General features: G+C 35.7%; 1 pseudogene; it reads left to right on the top strand.

Annotated features, from left to right (window-relative positions):
- Positions 1,413-20,644, top strand: part of LOC110257330 — an 83,364-nt pseudogene continuing 64,132 nt past the window's right edge.

Raw genomic sequence — 20,644 nt, 5'->3', positions numbered from 1 at the left:
GTTTTCAGTTATAACTCAGCCTGAGTCCTGTGTGCTTCAGTTCTCATTCTCCTTTATAACTTCAGTTTCATCAAAGAGGCAATAATCAACTAACACCCCTTAACCCTGATGTTGTCATTTTTATCTTCCTCCTTTTAAATGCCTAATATCTCACAATCACTACCTTTCTATGCTAACTCCTTATTCTTTCCTTAACTCTCCAATATTCCAAATTCCTTATTATCAACTATAAAAAAAAACAGGAATTCGCAAATTACCAATCTAATAGTTGCTTCCAAGCCCACATTTTTCTTGACTTCTTCAAAGCCAGCTCTGTTTCTTTCTCTCATTCATTAAACATCTGAAGTCTTTGTTTTATTTCAGTCTTCACCTCTACTTTGCATGCTCATGAATGAATAATGCATGTATTTCCAGTTGCCTATGGCTACTTGCATATGGGTCTTTTCTTGTTTTAATACAATGCATCTATATCTAAATTTATGATCATAAAATGATGTCTTTACACTGAGACCAAGGACAAGATCAATTCCTAAGTAGCAAGAATATATCCCCTCCCCCTTCCTGGGACCCAGAGCAGATATTTTTTAAAGTTTTTATTGAAATGTAGTTGATTTACAATGTTGCATTAGTTTCAGGTGTAAAGTGATTCACCTGTGTGTGTGTGTGTGTGTGTGTGTGTGTGTATATACACATACACACACACACATATTTTTTTTTTACATTCTCTTCCATTACAGGTTATTATAAGATATTGAGTATAGTTCCCCATGCTATATAGTAGTAGGTACTTGTCAGTTATATATTTTATATCTAATAGTATATAAAGGATGATGGCTTGCAGAAAGATACCCTCCCAACCTGGTGGGGAGAGAGAGGCCTGCCACAGGTCTGGACTTCCACAGTTGGTTCTTACAACCCACACCCCACCCCACTTCCAGTTCTACAGTAGTGGATGCAGGTTACCTTCTTCAGATGTTCTGGGCCCTGGAAGTGACCTTGTTGAAAGAGATGGAGGAGGACGGCCAACCAGGGCTATGTACGTCTGCTCTAAAAGCAGCTCATGATGAAGATGTGTTGGTCTCTTGGGAAGCATCTGGGCAATGCCTAATGGAGCTTTTGTCCCTGGTGCGATGGAAGCCTTTCTTACTGCCTCGCTGTGCTCCAGCAGCCTGCAGCGAAAAGCACAGACTGACTCAGAACCACAGCCCTCTTAACATTCTTCTTGTGAGAGGATTTCGGATGCGGCAGCAACAGGCGCCACGTCCAGGTGAACTGAATGAGAAAGGTGCAGGTGGGCATGCGCGACTTCCCACACAGCTGTCCCACGGGTCCTTAAAGGGGCTGGCGACCCCAGGGTTGGCCTTCAGCAGAGCATTGTAATTGTATCAGCTCGGTCAGTGGACGCCAGAACAATGACAAGGTCGGTGGTGCCCATGGCATCGGTTTCCACCAGAAGCTGGTTAGGCCTCTGCTCCTCCTGGTGTTGGAGAAGCCGAACATGGGGCGGAGTGCTTCCTGCCGGCCGCCAGGTTGATCTCCACCATTTGCGCAGCCCCGGGCGCGGCCAGAGGCCTTTCTCCCAGGACTCTAGGTGGCTCATCTCCGGAAGGGCACTACCGGCTGGGAGCACAGTGTCCTCCCACCACCGCCAGGGCGAGGTAACACGGGCTGCCTCCCTTTCCCATCTTTGTGCCATCCACAGTCGCCGAAGGAGCCATTTTAATCCAATTAGAAGCACTGATTACTCATTCCCTTGCAGTCATTCCACCCTGATGAAAAAACTACCAGGGGTTGGCTGACCCGCGTTCCCAAGGCCGAGAGGGCATTTTCAAAGAAGCCGCTAAGCTTTTAGGAAACCGGGATCCTGCCCTTGCCTTCCGTACTTAGTTTATCTTCAGCTAATGGAACCTTCTCTCAAGTGTGTCAGTATTTGAAAACTCATTCAATGCATTAAGGCCAGCCAAGGCCACCCAAACACCAGGGCTCTGTGGTGCAGGTGGATTTCCACCACATCACTGTGGGGCACTACCTGGACCCTCTGCACTTCACCCTTGGCCAGGATCCCATGAATGAAGTCGATCCAGGAAATAGTACCCCGGCTGGTGCCAGGAGAGTTCAGCAGGCTCATGAGGACAGGACAACGATGACAGACAAAGTGAGTAGATACCTCCAGTACAACTGGTCTTTCCTGTCCTTGAACTTTCTCTCCTCTTAAGCATCTTCAGGGGTCCTCCCCTTGGATTTAGCATTGTCCTTAGTCTTCTGCTTCATAGTTAAGAAGATAAAATAGTAAGTACCCTCTAGAAGTTTCCAGAGTCTGGTTGGTTTCTGGACTAGGTGCTATTTCAACAACAATCCCTTCAAAGGCAAGGGTTAGCTGTTGCAATTGCAAGTTCTGTAGTCTGGGCCTCCAGCCTAGATGAGACTGGCCTGAGGCCTGTGAACAAAATTTAGCTACCTCTTGCCGCCTGGATAAAGAGGCCTGGGTTTCAGCCTGAGCCTGTGTCTTGGAGCCACCCAGAATCCGGCCTAGGCCCTGGTGGAATTTATTTATTTTTCCTAGTTGAAGTGCTTTCTAATTTTATTTTTAAAAAGATTTATTGAAATATAGTTGATTTACAATGTTGTGTTAGTTTCAGGTTATACATATATATAAATCCTGTACTCCTCCTAATCCTATGTTTCTCATTTATCCCTCCTTTTCTCCTCTTTGGTAATCATAAGTTTGTTTTCTATGTCTTTGTTTCTGTTTTGTAAATAAGTTCATTTGTATACTTTTTTTAAGAGTCCACATATAAGTGATATCATGGCTTACTTCCCTTAGTATGATAATCTCTAGATCCATCCATGTTGCTGCAAATGATATTGCTGCAAATGAAATGCTTTTCTTTTTAGGTCAACCAAAAGCATTTCATATAAAAAGTGTTTTAAAGATGAAAACAATGGAAATGAAAAGCTCAACGTGATTCACTAGATTATGACAGTCCAGTTAGGAGTTGTAAGAGTAAATATCCTTATCTTAGAAAAAAGGTTAAATGACTTAATTGGAAAACCAAAGGCAGTGCTAAAAAGTGGAAGAAAAAAAAATAGAGAGGGAGAGAGAAAAGGAACAGAGATTCCATGACCTTTGTATTAATATCAAACAGCCTAACATATAGGTCTTTCAAATGCAGAGTGAGTTAAATGAAAGAAAGGGACAAACGCAATTGAAAACACCAATAATTCTTAGAATTTTGTGAAAAAGCATAAATTTATGGATCAAAGAATCTCAGTGAACTGCCAAAAGGACAAGAAAACCACATAGTCAAAATACAGAAAACCAGAGACTAAGGAAAAAAAATCTTGAAATCACTATGGAAAAAAAGGACATATTGAACATAGATTATGCTATGAAAAGCAGTCTCATTAAAAAGGAGAAGGTTAGGGGGCAGGGAAACCGAGAGAGGCCAGGACATATCCTTATAAAATGAAAGAGTAAGGAAAACACATTCAGATATACAAAAGTATATTTGAATTTTAAATATAAAACTGCATAGTCAAGATTGTGTGCTATTAGGATGAGAATAGAAAAAAATAATATCATAATAAAGAATCCAGGAATAGACAAACACTTAAAAGTTCATTTAAGTTTTGATAGTGGTGCCAAAGTATTTCAGTGGAGGAGGTAAAGTCTTTCAAGCAAACGATGTTGCAACAACTAGATGCACGTAGGGAATAGATGAACCTTAATCCCACCTAATAACATATAAAAACATTCATATGCAATGGAGCAAAACTTACATGCAAAAGTTAAAACTCTAAAAGTTTAGAAAATGCAGTAGTGCATTCTTTATGTAACTTGAGGTAGGCAAAGTTTTCTTAGGAGAGGGAAAGGAATAATAAGGGAAAACATGATAAATTTGACTTTATTAAATCAGATATCCAAATAGGAAAATTAATGAAATGCCCAAGCAAAATGTATACCTGACAAAAGGCCTGTATTAAAGAAATGTAAAATATTTTTACAACTTAATAATAAAAATACAATCTTACAAAAATTAGCAGAAAATTTTCTGATACTTCACAAAGATATGCAAGCATCCAATAAACATAAGAAAAAGTTCATCATTATTCATAAGGAAAATTTTAATTAAAGTCAAATTTATATGTATACTCATCAAAATGGCTAAAATTTAAAAGTCTCTTAACACCAAATCTTGGTCTGGAGTCAGAACAACTAGATCTCTCATACATGCTGATGAGAATGTAAATGATGCAGCCTCTTTTTAAAAAGGAAGATTGGTTGCTTATTATAAAGGTCTGTCCCTGAAATTCTAATTTAGGCCAAGATTAGTGACATCCCATGTCTACAGTCTTATGCAAGAATGTCCAGAGTAGCTTTAGACAGGAGACAACTAGAAGTGGCCCTAGTGTCTATATATAGGAAAAGGCATAAATATTTTGTAGTAAATTATATGTAACAAAAGTACTACTCATCAGTGAAAATAAACTACTAATACACATAAAAAATGCATCTCACAAAAAATTTTGGCACATAAACCCAGCACACAAAATTATATGCTATATGATTCTATTTGTAATATGTAGAACACCAAACCAATCCATGTGGAGAAAAAAATCACAGCATTTTTTATTTCTGTGGAGGGTGAAGGCATTGATGAAAAACAGCCACATGTTAATTTTCTAAGGTGATGGAAATATTCTGTTAGCTGTGTATGTTTGTCAGAACTCAAATTACACATTTAACTTTGCACATTCCACTCTAATTAACTTTTATTTCAAAGAAATAAGAAAGAAAGGTAAACAAATATTGAACTATCGTTAGATTTCCTTTTTTGTTAGTTTGTTTAGTGGTATAAGTTACCAGTTTTTGAAACTATCTCTTATGTTTGCTGAGCTTGAGCAAGTGTAGTGAGGATCAGATTTCTCACAGTTTTAGAAGGGAGTTAAAAATATTTAGGGAGTGTCCCATGTGGCTCAGTGGAAACAAATCTGACTAGCATCCAGGAGGACTCATATTCGATCTCTGGCCTTGCTCAGTGGGCTAAGGATCTGGCATTGCCGTCAGCTGTGGCGTAGGTGGCAGATGTGGCTTGGATCCCGCATTGCTGTGGCTGTGGTGTAGCCTGGCAGCTATAGCTCCGATTCAACCACCTAGCCTGGGAACCTCCATATGTCACAGATGCAGCCCTAAAAAGACCAAATAATAATAGTAATAATAATAATAATATTAATAGTCAGATGTTGCCCTGAATGTTGGATAAAATTGATCAATAAGAGCTCATTCTTTTAATAGGTAAATGCAAAGATACACATTTTTCCAAGTCTTGTTCACTGAGAAGGTATAGAAGCAATGAATATACCTGGTGCCCAGTTTTGTTTTCTAAGAACTGTTGTCCATAAAAAAGGAATAAGGATGTAGCCAAAAATAGGGCTGAGCCAGAAAAAGTGAGTTGCATTCCTGGACCAGACATTAAAGAAGTGCTTTGAGAATCATGGAGATATGTCAGGAGAGAGCCTCATACATACAGAGATTGTGGGAAGGAAAGAGAAAATGTTAAAGTAAAAGGAAAACTGTCAACAACTGGTGAGTGTGGGCAAAGCATAAAGACCATACAGAACTGTTTTTGCAACTTGTTTTTTGTAAAATTGAAATTAAGACAAGATGAAATGTAATAAAATACTTTCTACTAGGTGTCTTAAAAGGGATTGAAAACCTCTAGACTAGACTATCCAGTGTGTCTGAACTCACCCTGGGACTTCTGACTATTCTTCTTTTTGACAATACTTTCACAATGAATTTTGCCTGTTTCGTAATCCCTGTCACAACCTGTCCCTCAGAATTCACCTAAAGTGTTTACTTCTTCATGAGACTTTTTCTATGACCATCTTTACACCTGACTGAAGAGACTCAGGTGTAATTTATAAATGCTTTTCTTACATTACTCCTACTTTTTGGTATGCCTTTTGTTTTAAAACTTTTGAACCCCTAAAAGGCAGAAATACTATTTCTATTGTTGCCAGCCCTAGCTATACCTAACCATGTTGCATACACCAAGCAGGTGCTTAATATTTTTCAGTCCACTTGTTTTTTGTATGAAAAAACATATATTGGAAAGCCTAGTTTTTGCAGGGCTTGGAATGTTTTGAAATTGGAACTCTCTCTGAACATGGCAAATGTGTTTTAACTTGTGAGTTACATTAATAAGATCCAACATCAGTCAATTCATGACCTGACATTTGCTACTCTCTCATAGAATAATATAGCCTCTATTATTCAGTCCACATGTTTTCACACCTTGACTCTATCTTAATCATATTCATCAAAACTACCCAATTTCCTGGTGCTCGCTAGATATAACATGGTCTTCATAGGCAGATAGTATTATTATATGAAAGCCTTTATCTTTAGTGGTTTCTGGACTGACGAAAGGAGAGAGAGTGAACAGATGCTTTCAAACTCCAGTGGCCATCTGCTGAGCCCTGAGCAGCCCTCCTGACAGGAGCAGTCTGTAGAGCACTGACTCATAAAACACCCATTTTGTGAATGAAGTGATTTTAGTGGTCTCTGAGGCTATCGCTTTGTCATTCTCTGTCAGTACTGAAATTAATGTGGAAATAAAAGTAAACAAAGCATCTTTCCTTCCTGTGTTTCCAAAAATTTATCGACTTGTTTAAACATCTAACTCTGTGCAAATAAACAAGGTTTTATTACAACTGCATTTCAATCTTGATGGAAAACAGCAACGTCTCATCAAATAGCTTTCCCTCTTTAGGATTACGCACACAGACTTAAAACTGATCTCTAGTCTACTCTTCAGGTAGAAGACCCAGTTTTTTAATTTTAGGTAATATTCTCTCTAGACATACTAAATGCCACATGCGAATATCTGTCTATACCAGTATTACTGCTTACAGGCTTGATATAGTGTAAATTGCTGAAAAGATAAAAATCAATTATCAATTTACCCTCATAATATAAAGGTGAAAGAGAACCTCTGATTGTGTATACCTGTGCATTGCAAATGGTATTATATAGAAGCTGTAAGTGGTAACAAGTTAGTGTCTAGGAAAACTAGTTTAGTTTTACATGTGTTTCATGTAAAACTAGTTTAGATTTACATGTGTTTCATTTGGAGGAGAATGGGATTGTCAAGGAGGACATCGTATAGACAGGGAAGAACTGGCCACAAAGTTGCAGTTCATGAGCCTACAGGTAGTGATTGAAATAACTTCCGTCCTTGAAGATCTTAAACAATTTCCCCAGCATATCTGAGGGAGAAGATAAGAAAAGGGCTAAGGATGGAATCTGGGTGATCAGAGACTGGACAGAAATACAGCAGAGGTAGCTCTGAAACTTAAGGATTTCAAAAATTCATAGATTTTATGATATTTCAAAATAAAAATTAATTTCTAGTATTTGGACGTTTTAAACAGCTTAGAATCTATTTCCCTTTCCTAAAGATCAAACATATACAGGTGAAAACTTGTGTAGATTAGTTCATTCTGATTCTTTGGTATCAAATATACACGCCAAACCTTTGTCATTTTACCTTTATCCTCCTCAAGACTTTTTTGTCACTGCTGAATCACAGAGTTCCTTCTCAAGTTTAAATTATCTCTATCAAGTTTTCCTTTCATTTTCAAATTCAGGACCTTTTTTGCAGGCTGCTTTCCTCACATCTCAGAAGCCTCCATCCCTGACATAATATAATCATTTGAAGATCTAGCTTCCTTCTACAAACTAATCTCCACTTACGGTTGGCCCCAAAGACAAGGGCCCAGACAGTTTTCTTTTTTTCCCAACTTTTTTCATATATAATTGACATATAGTATTACATAAGGTGTACTATGGTACAGTGTGATAATTTGATACACATGTATGTTGCAAAATGTTTACCACATTAAAGTTAACACATCTTTCACCTTGCCTAAGTTCCATTTTGCTATTGTTTTGGTTATGATGAAGCCATTAAAGCTCTACTCTCATAGCAGTTTTCAAGTAGACAATACAGTATTGTTAACAGTAGTCATCATGCTGTACCTTACTTAGATCCTTGGAACTTAGTAATCTCTTAACGGAAAGTTTGTACCCTTAGACCTACATCTCCCTATTTCCCCGTCCCCTTAGCCCTGCAAGACCTACAAAACCACGGTCATGCTCTCTTTTTCTATGTGTTCAGTGTTTTTATGTTCTACACATAAGTGTAATAATACTCCTTCTTTTATGGATCGTTTTTCTTATTATGAGTCTTAAGGCAAATCAGTGCGTTCTAGGGGAGGGGCAGAAAATCTAAACAATTTAGATATGGGGCAATGGCAAAGATTAGAATGTTCTTAAATCAACAGTTCTTGAACTTAAATCTCCCTAAGTGCCTTCCATTTGTGATAGTAAAGTGAAGGTAATTTTGGCTTTGGATTCTGGCTCCATATTTTTGAGAGTAAGATTCTTACATTTCCTACACCCTCAACCACTACTCGAGCAAAGGAAAGGATCTTGAAAACTTTGCTCAATATATCCATTATATCTGAAAAAAACATTAATTCTGATGACAAAAATCAGAAGGAGGGGGTTTTTCTCTCTCTCTCTCTAAAACAGAAGATTCAAATAAAATAATTTAATTTCTCTCCTGAGTATTGACTTAAATCCTATTTTCAAGATATATTTTCTTTGGTCAAGTTTACTTCTCAAGAAAAAGCTTTAGGTGAAGGGACATATGGGTGTGCAGTAAGGTATAAAAAGTAAATACATCTCAAATAGACCTTAAAGCAGAGATCTTAGTGTGGTCAGAATAGCAATTCTTTAAAGTTTTATAATCCTCTTTCCTAGTTATATTGAAGTATATATGAAGAAAAAGTGATTGGACATTTCTTCAAACAAAAATACTTATTTTAACTATTGAAAACATGATTACAGTCAACTAGCAACTGGTTATTCTTCTCTACATTACACAGATTCTAACCCTAAGCCAGTAGGTCTCAGACCTTCCTGCCTTCAGTGAAATATTTCTAATCCCAAGAAACCCAGGGAAACTTGTCTGTGTACCCACCCTGTACAACAACTCTGTGGTTAAGAATAAGCAAATGGAGAGTGGCCATTGTGGCTAAGTTAAGAACCCACATAGTGTTCATGAGGATACAGGTTTGATCCCTAGCCTTGCTCAGTGGGTTAAGGATCGAGTGTTGTCTCAAGCTGCAGTGTAGGTCACAGATAAGGCTCAGATCCAGCGTTGCTATGGGTGTGGTTTAGCCTCAGCTGCAGCTCTGATTCAGCCCTTAGCCTGGGAACTTCCATATGCCTCAGGTGCGGCCATAAAAGTAATAAGCAAATGAAAACCTCAAAGTCTGTATCTATTGGGTTAATAAGAATACCTCTCCATATAGTTTGTTTTGTTTTGTTTTAAAGGCTGGATCCACATCATCCCTAACACCAAAATAAAGCCAAATGAATTAAAGATTTATATATAAATAGTGAAATAAACTTACTTCATATAGTTCTGTATTGTTTAAATTCTTTGGGCAAGCACACTCCAAACTTATTTTAATGTGATAAAACATATATAACATATAATTTACCATTTTAACCATTTTTAAGTATACATTTCAGTGGCATTAAGTACATTCCTCTCATTGTGCCAACTATCACCACCATCCATCTCCACAATTTTTTATATTGCCCGATTGAAACTCTACCCATTAAACTGCATTAAAGAGAATGGGGGTTCTCTTCTCACCCAACTTTGCTTCCTGTCTCTATAAATTTAACTGTTCTAGGTATTCCATATAAGTAGGATCATACAGCATTTGTCTTGTGCTTAATTTATTTAGGATTAATATCTTCAAGGTCTATCCATGTTCTGTCAAGTGTCAGAATTTACTTTCTTTTTAAGACTGAATAATATTCTATTGCAGTTTGTCCATTCATCTACTGATGGACATATGGATTGTCACCACATTTTGGCTACTGTGAATAATGCTGCTCTGCACATAGGTATACTGGTGAGAAGAGACACCACAGGGCTTCTCCCTGCAACCTCACCCTAGCCCATCCCTGTCTGTAAGCCAGGAAGAGAGCTCTTTCCAGAAACCAGTTTGGTCAGAAACTCCATCTTGGACTGTTGGCCTTCAAGAACTGTGAAAAAAAATTTTTTTTCTCGGGTTTAACTATACAGTTTTGATCTGATTCCAGTCATTATTCTACAATGAAATTCGTGTAAGTTTTCATTAGAAGTAGTTTTTTTATAAAGTCTTTAGAAAGGAGTAATTATGGTTAAATGCTTATTTAATTAATATTATCTGAAAATCTTTAAAGCACTGTTCACTTATCTATTTCTCAACAAGACAAAACAAAACCTAATCACTCTGCTGCTATAAAAATTAGATTCTGAGGTATAAATGATACAGGAGGAATCCCTCTCGATGATTGCAATTATGTCATTCTTTAGCTTTATTCTTACCTTATTTTTTCTTGAACTAGCTTCTAAAATCTACCATTGAAAAAATTGTGAAGGCTCCTGAATTAAGTTCTCTAGAGCAGCCTGCTCACTTTCTCCTAAGGGAAATGAAGTATGCATGTGGCTGTTAAAGAATGATGCTCTTTATTTATTCTTTCCAAAGTGAATGTATTTCCTGTTGTGGATGGGATAATTCAATCTTTTCAGAAATTGGCTGAACACATTAAATCAGAATTTTGTTTTTGCTACCTCCTTGATTTCCCCAATTCTTTTCAACTTTTTCTTAATGAATGTTGTCCTTTGAGCCATAATTCATCTGCTACAGAACATGAAGGTTCAAGTGAGGGTAGTAATTTCCTAAGGGGCCTTGACTCGCAGGGAAATTCCAACAAAAAACTAATTTTAAACCTAATGTTTGTTATAAATCACACCTAAGGAACCAAGTGGAGTTTGCCTTTTGAATGCTCTTGAAACCAAAGCTAAACTAAACTAGAAAGAAGTTTCATGGCTGAAAAGCATGGATGAACTCAGAAGAAAATGTTTTGTATTTATTTTGTTCTGTAATCATTTATGAAGTCTTTAGTTTTCACTGTCTTAATATGTAAGTTAACAATTTTATCAGGTGAATATTAAGAGCTCTTATCCTATTCAGAGTCCTACCAATAGGTGGGCTAATGCTTAAAGCAGCAAAAAAACCAATTTCCAAGAAGCTTTTTGAGTTGTTTCAAGATGAAGTAAAAATATCAGGCAATTTTTGAAAATGAGCATAATTTTTTTATAACCTGAAATGGGAAATTCAAGCCATTGATGAAGCCGAAGAAGACACAGGAGCTTCCTCTACAAATACATTTCTAATTAAATTGCTTAGGATCAGGACTCCATCTCCTTTCCCCTTTTCTAGACATTCCGTTTTTAGATCTTTCATTAAATATCTTTACTACAAGGAAATAATGGGACTGCACAGATGAGTATACCAATACCTAATCATTCATAGTTTTTCTATTTTAGTAAAGTTTTCCTTCAGAAGATCAGCTGAAGGATAACACATCTGGATAAGAAGCATTTTAAACCTGTATTTTACATTGCATTAGAGTCAGGATATAGTGTAAAACATCCAGAATTTAAGCACTGTTAGTATAAACCTCATTCTCATTTTAATGAAAAGTACACATATACTGATATTTTGTATTTTCACATGTGCAAATGCATATTGGATTGTTCCAGCTATTGGAAAAATTTTGATATTTGTTGCAATGAATAAGTGCTGATTAAAATACATTAAAAAGGATATGTTATGTTACTAGTTATTTCTGTATTTTCATGTTTATGCTTAAATATATATGGGAAGCTGTACCTGTGGATAGAGGTGTTGTTTCTGAGGATCATCAGACTCAGATTTCTGTTTAGTAATAATATGCCTCTGGGGATGTTGCTTAGTCTTTCTAAAACTTATTTCTCAATATGCAAAATTTAACCAACCCTAAATGTGAAATTAGACTTATAGAAACCTGTCTGAAATTGATTAAATGATAAATATAATGAGTTGGGAAAAACTACTTGACAATCTATAATCAATTATGGGGGGTTGTATGGGTGTGTGTGTGTGTGTTTGTATGCAATTAGAATCGCAATTGACAAATATACAAATAGAAATGAAAATACCTTTTTTATGATTTTAAATTTGTTACTATGGCTTTGTCAATGATTGATAGACCAAGCAGACAAAAATTCAAAAATGATACAGAAGATACAAATAACTGAAATGCCAGCATTAATCTGATACATGGGTAATGTTGCAGCACAGTGAAGAATATATATTCTTTTCAAGCACACATGGACTAGTTGAAACAACTCACCTCATAATGGGCTGATAAATCGAGCAAAATAAAATTCAGAATATTAACATACTTCAACTATAATACAATTATGTTAGAAGTCAATAATAAAGATTGCCAGAAAAATTCAGATACTTGAGCATAAAGAGACTTAAAAATAATGGATTAAAGAGGAAAATATAATGGAAATTTTAAATAAAGTGAAATCTACAGAAAATGCTATTCATAAAAATTCTGGTATACAGCTAAATAGTACTTAAAGAAAAATGTATGTCTTTATATATATATATAATAGGATATATGAAAGTCAGTGCAAAAAATAAACAAAAGCATAGAGTATTGAAATAGAAAAGAAAAATGCAATAGATAATGTCAAAATTGCCAAAATGTCTTCATTGACAGTTATAAATATAGACAAATTTTGGCAAGGATTAAGGTAAAAAAATAAGAGGTCTCTAACAGAAATGGAACAAAATGGGGTGTTCTGCAAGTACGAAATATATTAACTAAAATTTATATCAGTAGGAAAACTTCTGATCATTTCTCAATAATTTATTAAAAATGGCCCCAAAAGAAAATCTCGTTAATCTTGTAATAATTTATTAATTTGAATCACTATCCTAATATCTTACAACAAATTAAAAAGTCCAGATACTGCATCTAGTGACTTCTACCAACTTTATAAGAAACACATAGCTTCAAACTAATGCAAACTATAACAGGGACTTTATTTTATTTTACGAAAAGTAGAGCCTTGACCCAAAGACTGATGAAGACATAACCAAATGAAAAATTTAATGCTAATATCATTCATGGTTATGAATATAAAAATCTTAAATAAGACACTTGTGGTCTGAATCATGAATCTGAACATAAAATTGGATTCATTTCAGGAATGCAAGGTTGATTTAACATTATAAAATTAAGTAATGTAATTCACTAGCATGTTAGTAGAAAAATAATTCATATGTTCACCTAAGAGGCACAGAAAATATATTTTCATATAATTTCAATCCATCTTTGATAAAACTTTAATTATTAAAGGTTATTTCCATAGCTTGATAGTCTTATCAGAATAATTAAGTTGTATAATATATTCAAAAATAATATGTTTATTTTTCACTCACTGAACAGTTCTGGGTAGATTCACATTGTTCATTTCTTGGTGACTTCAGGTGTCAGTTATTTTATCTCTCATCATGTAGTTTTTAAGTGGGATGACCATATAATCTATTATTCAAAATGGGATATCTTTGAAAGAGGTTGGGGAAACCATTTATCATTCTTCAAAATGCCAGGTTGAAGTTATTATTGCCCCAGATAAATTGGGATAGATGGTCATCCTTCAAAAGGATTCTTCTCTGGTCATAACAATTTCTGTCTTTTGGGTGGTTCATAGAGTGTGAAAGAACATGAAGATTTCACCTGAAAAATTGTAATAGGCAATCCTGAAATTATATGCATCACTTTTAATCAGCTTGATTTGTTGGAATTTGTCACACAGCTTATGGAACTGCAATGTTGACTAGGAAATTTGGTCAAACGTTTTGCTCATAAAATAAGAGAGAATGTATTTTTATCAATAATGGTCTTTACTGTCCATGATGTATCTTAAAAAAAAAAAATGGAGCAAATATTATACTTAATCACTTGGAACTGATTTCAGGAGAGAGAGGACTGTATTTCAAAATAATCAGATCAGAGTGTGACCTCATGAATAAACTGATGACTAAAAGCTCATTGTTTCTACAAACTTTGAGCATATACATAGTTAGCAGTTACATTTACACATGACCCAATACCAATGAATAGTTTTTGCAGCTACGGTTGCAGTCTTGGGTAGTGGGACCCTAAGAGCCCTGCATTATGCCTTGAAATAACGTGCTTGTGTTTTGCCTGAGCAGACATAAATTATAAGATATACACAAATTTACTAGGACTAGTAATTTAAATGTTGTGTTCATTAATGTTATTTAAGAGGCTTGGTGAATAATAGCTAACACATTTGTCCCCTTGTCTCCAGAGTTCTCTTAATCTGCTGAGTAAACAAGATCTTTGAAATTTTCTTTGTGAATATTTCTATGCTACTATATTCTGTGGCTTAGAACACAGATAATTTTTTCCTGCCTGCTCTCTTAAGCAGATAAATGCATGATCTCAAAAGTTATTAGCATATCAGTGTCTAATTGACTGTAATAAAAAATGAAAAATCCTAATAACATTCCTATATGTCATTCCCATAGACCTCAATTATTCAGAAGTTTCATAATGCTGCTGCTGCCTAGTAGAGTATAACCCATTAAATATGCAACTGGGCTAAAATACAGAAGTTTCTCAAATGCTCATAGGATGAAATCATGGTGGTGTTTTAAAATTTAATGTTGCTTAACCTGCAACACAATGAATTTCTCTGCCCAGATGTAAAGTTTATGGTGTGAAAGTCGAAATTAATCCACAGTGTTTTGTAAAACTGGTCACACCAAAATTTTTATTTTTCTTTCTCTGTTCAACTTTTGATGTCTGTTCTAAATATACCATTTGCCCTAACAGAGTGTTAATGTTTGAAAAGAAAAATAGGCATCTAATGGATTATTATACATGTTATTCACCTAAATCCCAGGTAAATAAGATTTTAAAAAATGGAGAAATTAATCAATTTGTTAGCTGTCTGTCTGTCTATCTATCTAATGAAGGGCAAAGAACCAAGAGTAACCCAAACACATTTAAAAAAGAAAAAAAAAAAAAACCTGAGAGTACTTCAAAGGTAGTTTCTTCATAAGCTTTATGGAAAAAACATATTAGTTATGTTAGATTACACTCAACAAATTTATTGTCTAAAAATCTGTTAGATAACTTGTCTTTTATCACTTTAAAATAAGCCATGTTTTTGTTTTATAAAATAAAACGTAGGCTATTTTATTTAATAAATATATACATAAGGAAATATGCAAATCTACCCTTTGTTGTAATCAAAATCCATAATTTAAAGAATTTTAGAAAAAAATAATATTATATATGTCCTTTAACAGGGACTTTAACAGGGCTATAGTTAATCTATATTCTAAGTATTATTCTTGGAGTTCCCGTCGTGGTGCAGTGGTTAGCGAATCCGACTAGGAACCATGAGGTTGCGGGTTCGGTCCCTGCCTTTGCTCAGTGGGTTAACGATCCGGCATTGCTGTGAGCTGTGGTGTAGGTTGCAGACGCGGCTCGGATCCCGCGTTGCTGTGGCTCTGGCGTAGGCCAACGGCTGCAGCTCCGATTGGACCCCTAGCCTGGGAACCTCCATGTGCCGCGGGAGTGGCCCAAAGACATAGCAAAAAGACACACACACACACACACACAAAAAAAGTATTATTCTTAACAGCAGTATTTCCAAAATGAACTTAAAACAATAGCATTATTTATCATATTCAAAATCCATTACCTACCTAAAAAAAAAATTCATCTTTTTTTTTTTTTTTTTTTTTTGATCTTTTGTCTTTTTAGGGCTGCACTCGCAGCATATGGAGTTTCCCAGGCTAGGGGTCTAATCAGAACTGTAGCTGCTGGCCTTCTCCAGAGCCACAGCAACACCAGATCAAAGCTGCCTCTGCAACCTACACCACAGCTCAAGGCAACGCTGGATCCTTAACCTGCTGAGCAAGGCCAGGGATGGAACCCACAACCTTATGGTTCCTAGTCAGATTTGCTTCCGCTGTGCCATGATGGGAACTCCAAAAAATATTCATTCTTTTTAGAATTTATAACATATTTCCTACAGCCACTTCCCCTCCTTAACCTTTGTGTAGATATGGACATTTTGGAAAATATTCTGAGGACAGTTATGTAGATGTATTGCTTTGGACACCAAGTCACAAAACGGTTAGATTTTCTAGTGTTTTCTTTCTCTCTCTCTCTTTCTTTCTCTCTCTCTCTTTCTTTCTCTCTCTCTCTTTCTTTCTCTCTCTCTTTTCTTTCTTTCCTTCTTTCTTTCTTCCTTCCTTCCTTCCTTCCTTCCTTCCTTCCTTCCTTCCTTTCTTTCTTTCTTTCTTTCTTTCTTTCTTTCTTTCTTTCTTTCTTTCTTTCTTTCTTTCTTTCTTTCTTTTTCTTTCTTTTTCTTTCTTTCTTTTTTCTTAATATATCTTGGAAGCATAGATAAGGGGGTGAGAGATGAAGAGAAAGGTAATCCATTCTGGATTTTGGAGACATTTTCTAATTTAAGATGCTCAAAATACATTTTCTTCTTTTGAATGTAGCATATTGTATAACCGAGAATATTTTAAAATAAGCTAGGGCAACAGTTGTTCCTGGTTTATGCAGAGAGGATTAAGTCACAAGGTAGTTTTAGATTTTAATAACAGCATCAATCTTCATATTTTACCTTCTTACAAAGCAATGCTGGAAAAGAAGAAAGGCCACAATATTAGTTTCCTCTCCTGGGTGGAATGGTGATAATGACAACTTTCAAATAACCTAGCCTGTATGTTCCTTTCAAAAAATAATACTAATCAGTATTCTTTTCATATTTGTTTCACTATATTAATATATCTTTACTTACATGATATTAAACTGAAAAAATTAAAAATCACGCCAATGCCCCAAACACACACACCTTTGTGCATAGGCAGGTGCACACACACACACTCTCACACACTCCCCAAAATTTAGTGTGGGAAGATTTTATTCTATGGCCTTTGGGTTAAATGGAGCAAATCAAAGGGACTGAAGTAATAAGTAACCCCAGTTAAACTCTTATTTTCTCAGGAACATGTGGAAGACATCTACTTGACTCTACCCTCAAAGTAGCAGTTGTATAAAACACTGCATTATTTTGAGTTGAGATGTTTCAAATCTCTTGCTAATTCATAGTATCTATTTGTAAAATATACAAACGACCAAAACACACACACAGCACATTATTGTGCTGATAATGAATTATTTGAAATAAAGGCGTATGTATGTATTTTAACAATCTTTAAATTGTTTAGGTCTAAAAACTTTAAAATTCAAATGAGAGTCAAAGCATTTCCAGGTTAAAAAAATAAAGATGATTGTAGAGGACAACTTTACAGTTGTAAAAATATTTGAAGTACAAACATTTTTTTCTCTTTTTTTTTTTTAGGGCCACTCCCACAACATATCAAAGTTCCCAGGCTAGAGGTCAAATGGTAGTTAAAGCTGCTGGCTGCATGGGATCCTCGCTGCTGTGACCTATACCACATCTCATGGCAACACAGTGTCCTTGGCCCATCCAGTGAAGCCAGGGATAGAACCCACATCCTCAGGGATACTAGTTGGGTTCCATGCCACTGAGCCACACCAGGAACTCCCTTAGGTACAAACATTTTAAGGAATGAATTGAAAGCTGTCTTTAAAAAATTGTAACAGCAGGAGTTCCTGTCGTAGCGCAGTGGTTAATGAATCTGACTAGGAACCATGAAGTTGCGGGTTTGATCCCTGCCCTTGTTCAGTGGGTTAACGATCTGGCATTGCCGTGAGCTGTGGTGTAGGTTGCAGACACGGCTCGGATCCTGCGTTGCTGTGGCTCTGGCATAGGCTGGCAGCTACAGCTCCGATTAGACCCCTAGCCTGGGAACCTCCATATGCCGAGGGAGCAGCCCTAGAAATGGCAAAAAGACAAAAAAAAAAAAAAAAAAAAAAAAAATTGTAACAACAAACCAGAATTTTTCTTTGTAAGCTGCAGTGTTACTATCTCATACCATATTTTAAATTACCTTTCCTTATTTCTCCAAATTAAGTATTCCACACCCTCAAAAAAGAATACCATTTTTATTTTTATAAAGCTTATATATTCTTTTTAAAAGGAAAAAATATTTGAAGAAAATATGTTAATTTAGTCATTCCAATTTTTTAACTGCTTTGAATAAACTTTTTTAAAATTTAAAGTGTTAGATTTACAGAAAGTTGTAAAGGAATGGCGTATTCGCAAAACCCTCACCCACATTATACTACTACTATACTTAATATGGTATGTTTGTCACAATTAATGAACCAGTATTGATACATCATAATTATTAACTAAAGTACGTATTTTATTCAGATTTCCTTAGTTTTGTTTAATGTCTTTTTTTTTGTTTTTTCCTATTTCAGGATCCCATCCAGGAAGCTACATTATGTTTACTCATTATATTTCATACTTCGTTTTTGATGACCTGGACTTTTTGAAGATTACTGACCAGGTAATTTTTAGAATGTTTTTAATTGAAATGTATGTGAAATTTTTATCATGAATGAATGTTGGGTTTTTCTAATACTTCTCTGTATCAGTGAAAATGATCATGTGTATTTTTTTTTTCCTTTAATGCATGGCTATGGTTGGTTACATTTATAGAGTTTGAATGTTGAAACAACCTCATATACTTAGAATAAAGCCCACTTGGTCTTGGAAAATAAATCCTTTTATATTTGTTGGATTTGTTGAGGATTTTGTGTGGATTTTCTGAAAGTGTTGGTCTATAATCTTTTTTTCTTGTAATATTTGAATCTGGCTTTGTTTTCTGGGTTATGCTGGCATCACAGCATGAATAAGGATTGATTATCTTGCTTTTATTTTCTTAAAGAGATTTTGGAGATGAACTTTCTTTCTTAAATATTTCTTAGAATTACTTAGTGAAATCATCTAAGTTCAATTTTTTCTACTTGGAAGATTTTCAATTATTGATAGAATTTTCTTATAGGTAACACAAATAGTGTTACCTGTGTAACAACCCATGTGTAAATTTTGGTAAATGTGACAACTGTGCATTCATCTAGATTTTTAATTGTGTATGAATACATTTATCTATTATCTTGCCATATTAACTTTTTAATGTACATGTATTAGTAGTGGTAAACCATTTTTCATTTTTGATATTTATAACTTGTATCTTCTCTAATTTTTTTTTTTTTTGTCTTTTGTTGTTGTTGCTATTTCTTGGGCCGCTCCCGCGGCATATGGAGGTTCCCAGGCTAGGGGTCTAATCAGAGCTGTAGCCGCCGGCCTTCGCCAGAGCCACAGCAACACGTGATCCGAGCCGCGTCTGCAACCTACACCACAGCTCACGGCAATGGCGGATCATTAACCCACTGAGCAAGGGCAGGGACCGAACCCGCAACCTCATGGTTCCTAGTCGGATTCATTAACCACTGCGCCACGATGGGAACTCCATATCTTCTCTATTTTTTTCTTGGTTAGCCTGGCTAAAGATTTATCAGTTTTATTGATGTTTTACTGAAAAAAATAGCTTTTGGTTTCTTCAGTTTCTCTACTTTTTCTCAATTTTATGGAGTTCTCAGATTTTCTTACTTCCTTTTTAAAAAACTCTTGTTTTAGGCTTAATTTGCTCTTCTTTCTCAATATTTCTAGTGCATAGCTTAAGTTATGGTTTTTATACATTTCCTCTTTTCTAATACATATATTTATTTGTTTTTATTACTCAAATGAATTTATCACATCTGTAGTTGTATAATGATCATAACAATCTAATTTCACAGGATTTCCATCCCACAGCCCAAGCACATCTCCCCACCCCCCATACTGTCTCCTCGAGAGACCATAAGTTTTTCAATGTCTGTGAGTCAGCATCTGTTCTGCAAAGAGGTTCAGTTTGTCATTTTTTCAGATTCCACATGTCAGTGAAAGCATTGGATGTTGGTGTCTCATTGTATGGCTCACTTCACTTAGCATGATAGTTTCTAGGTCCATCCATGTTGCTAAAAATGCTGGTATTTCGTTCTTTATAATGGCTGAGTAATATTCCATTGTGTATATGTACCACTTCTTCTGGATCCACTCCTCTGCCAATGGACATTTAGGTTGTTTCCATGTCTTGGCTATTGTAAATAGTGCTGCAATGAACATCGGAGTACATGTGTCTTTGCGAGTCATGGTTTTCTCTGGATAGATGCCCAGGAATGGGATTGCTGAATCAAATGGTAGTTCTATGTTTAGTTTTCTGAGGAATCTCCATACTGCTTTCCACAGTGGTTGCACCAATTTACAACCCCACCAACAGTATACTAGGGTTCCTTTTTCTCCACATCCTCTCCAGCACTTATTGTTTGTAGACTTTGGATGATGGCCATTCTGGCTGGTGTAAGATGGTACCTCAGAGTGGTTTTGATTTGCATTTCTCTAATCATGAGTCATGTTGAACATCTTTTCATGTGTTTCTCAGCCATCTGTAGGTCTTCTTTGGAGAACTGTCTGTTTAGATATTCTGCACATTTTTTGATGGGGTTGTTTGTTTTTTTGGTATGGAGCTGCAGAAGGTGTTTATAAATTTTGAAGATGAATCCCTTGTCAGTCAATTCACTTGCAAAGATTTTCTCTGTGTTGTCTTTTTGTGTTGTTTAGGGTTTCCTTTGCTGCGC

The sequence above is a fragment of the Sus scrofa genome, chromosome 16, assembly GCF_000003025.6.
Source record: "Sus scrofa isolate TJ Tabasco breed Duroc chromosome 16, Sscrofa11.1, whole genome shotgun sequence".
Taxonomy (NCBI): domain Eukaryota; kingdom Metazoa; phylum Chordata; class Mammalia; order Artiodactyla; family Suidae; genus Sus; species Sus scrofa.
Note: the sequence above shows the minus strand (reverse complement) of the source record. Positions and strands in the feature narration are given on the sequence as shown.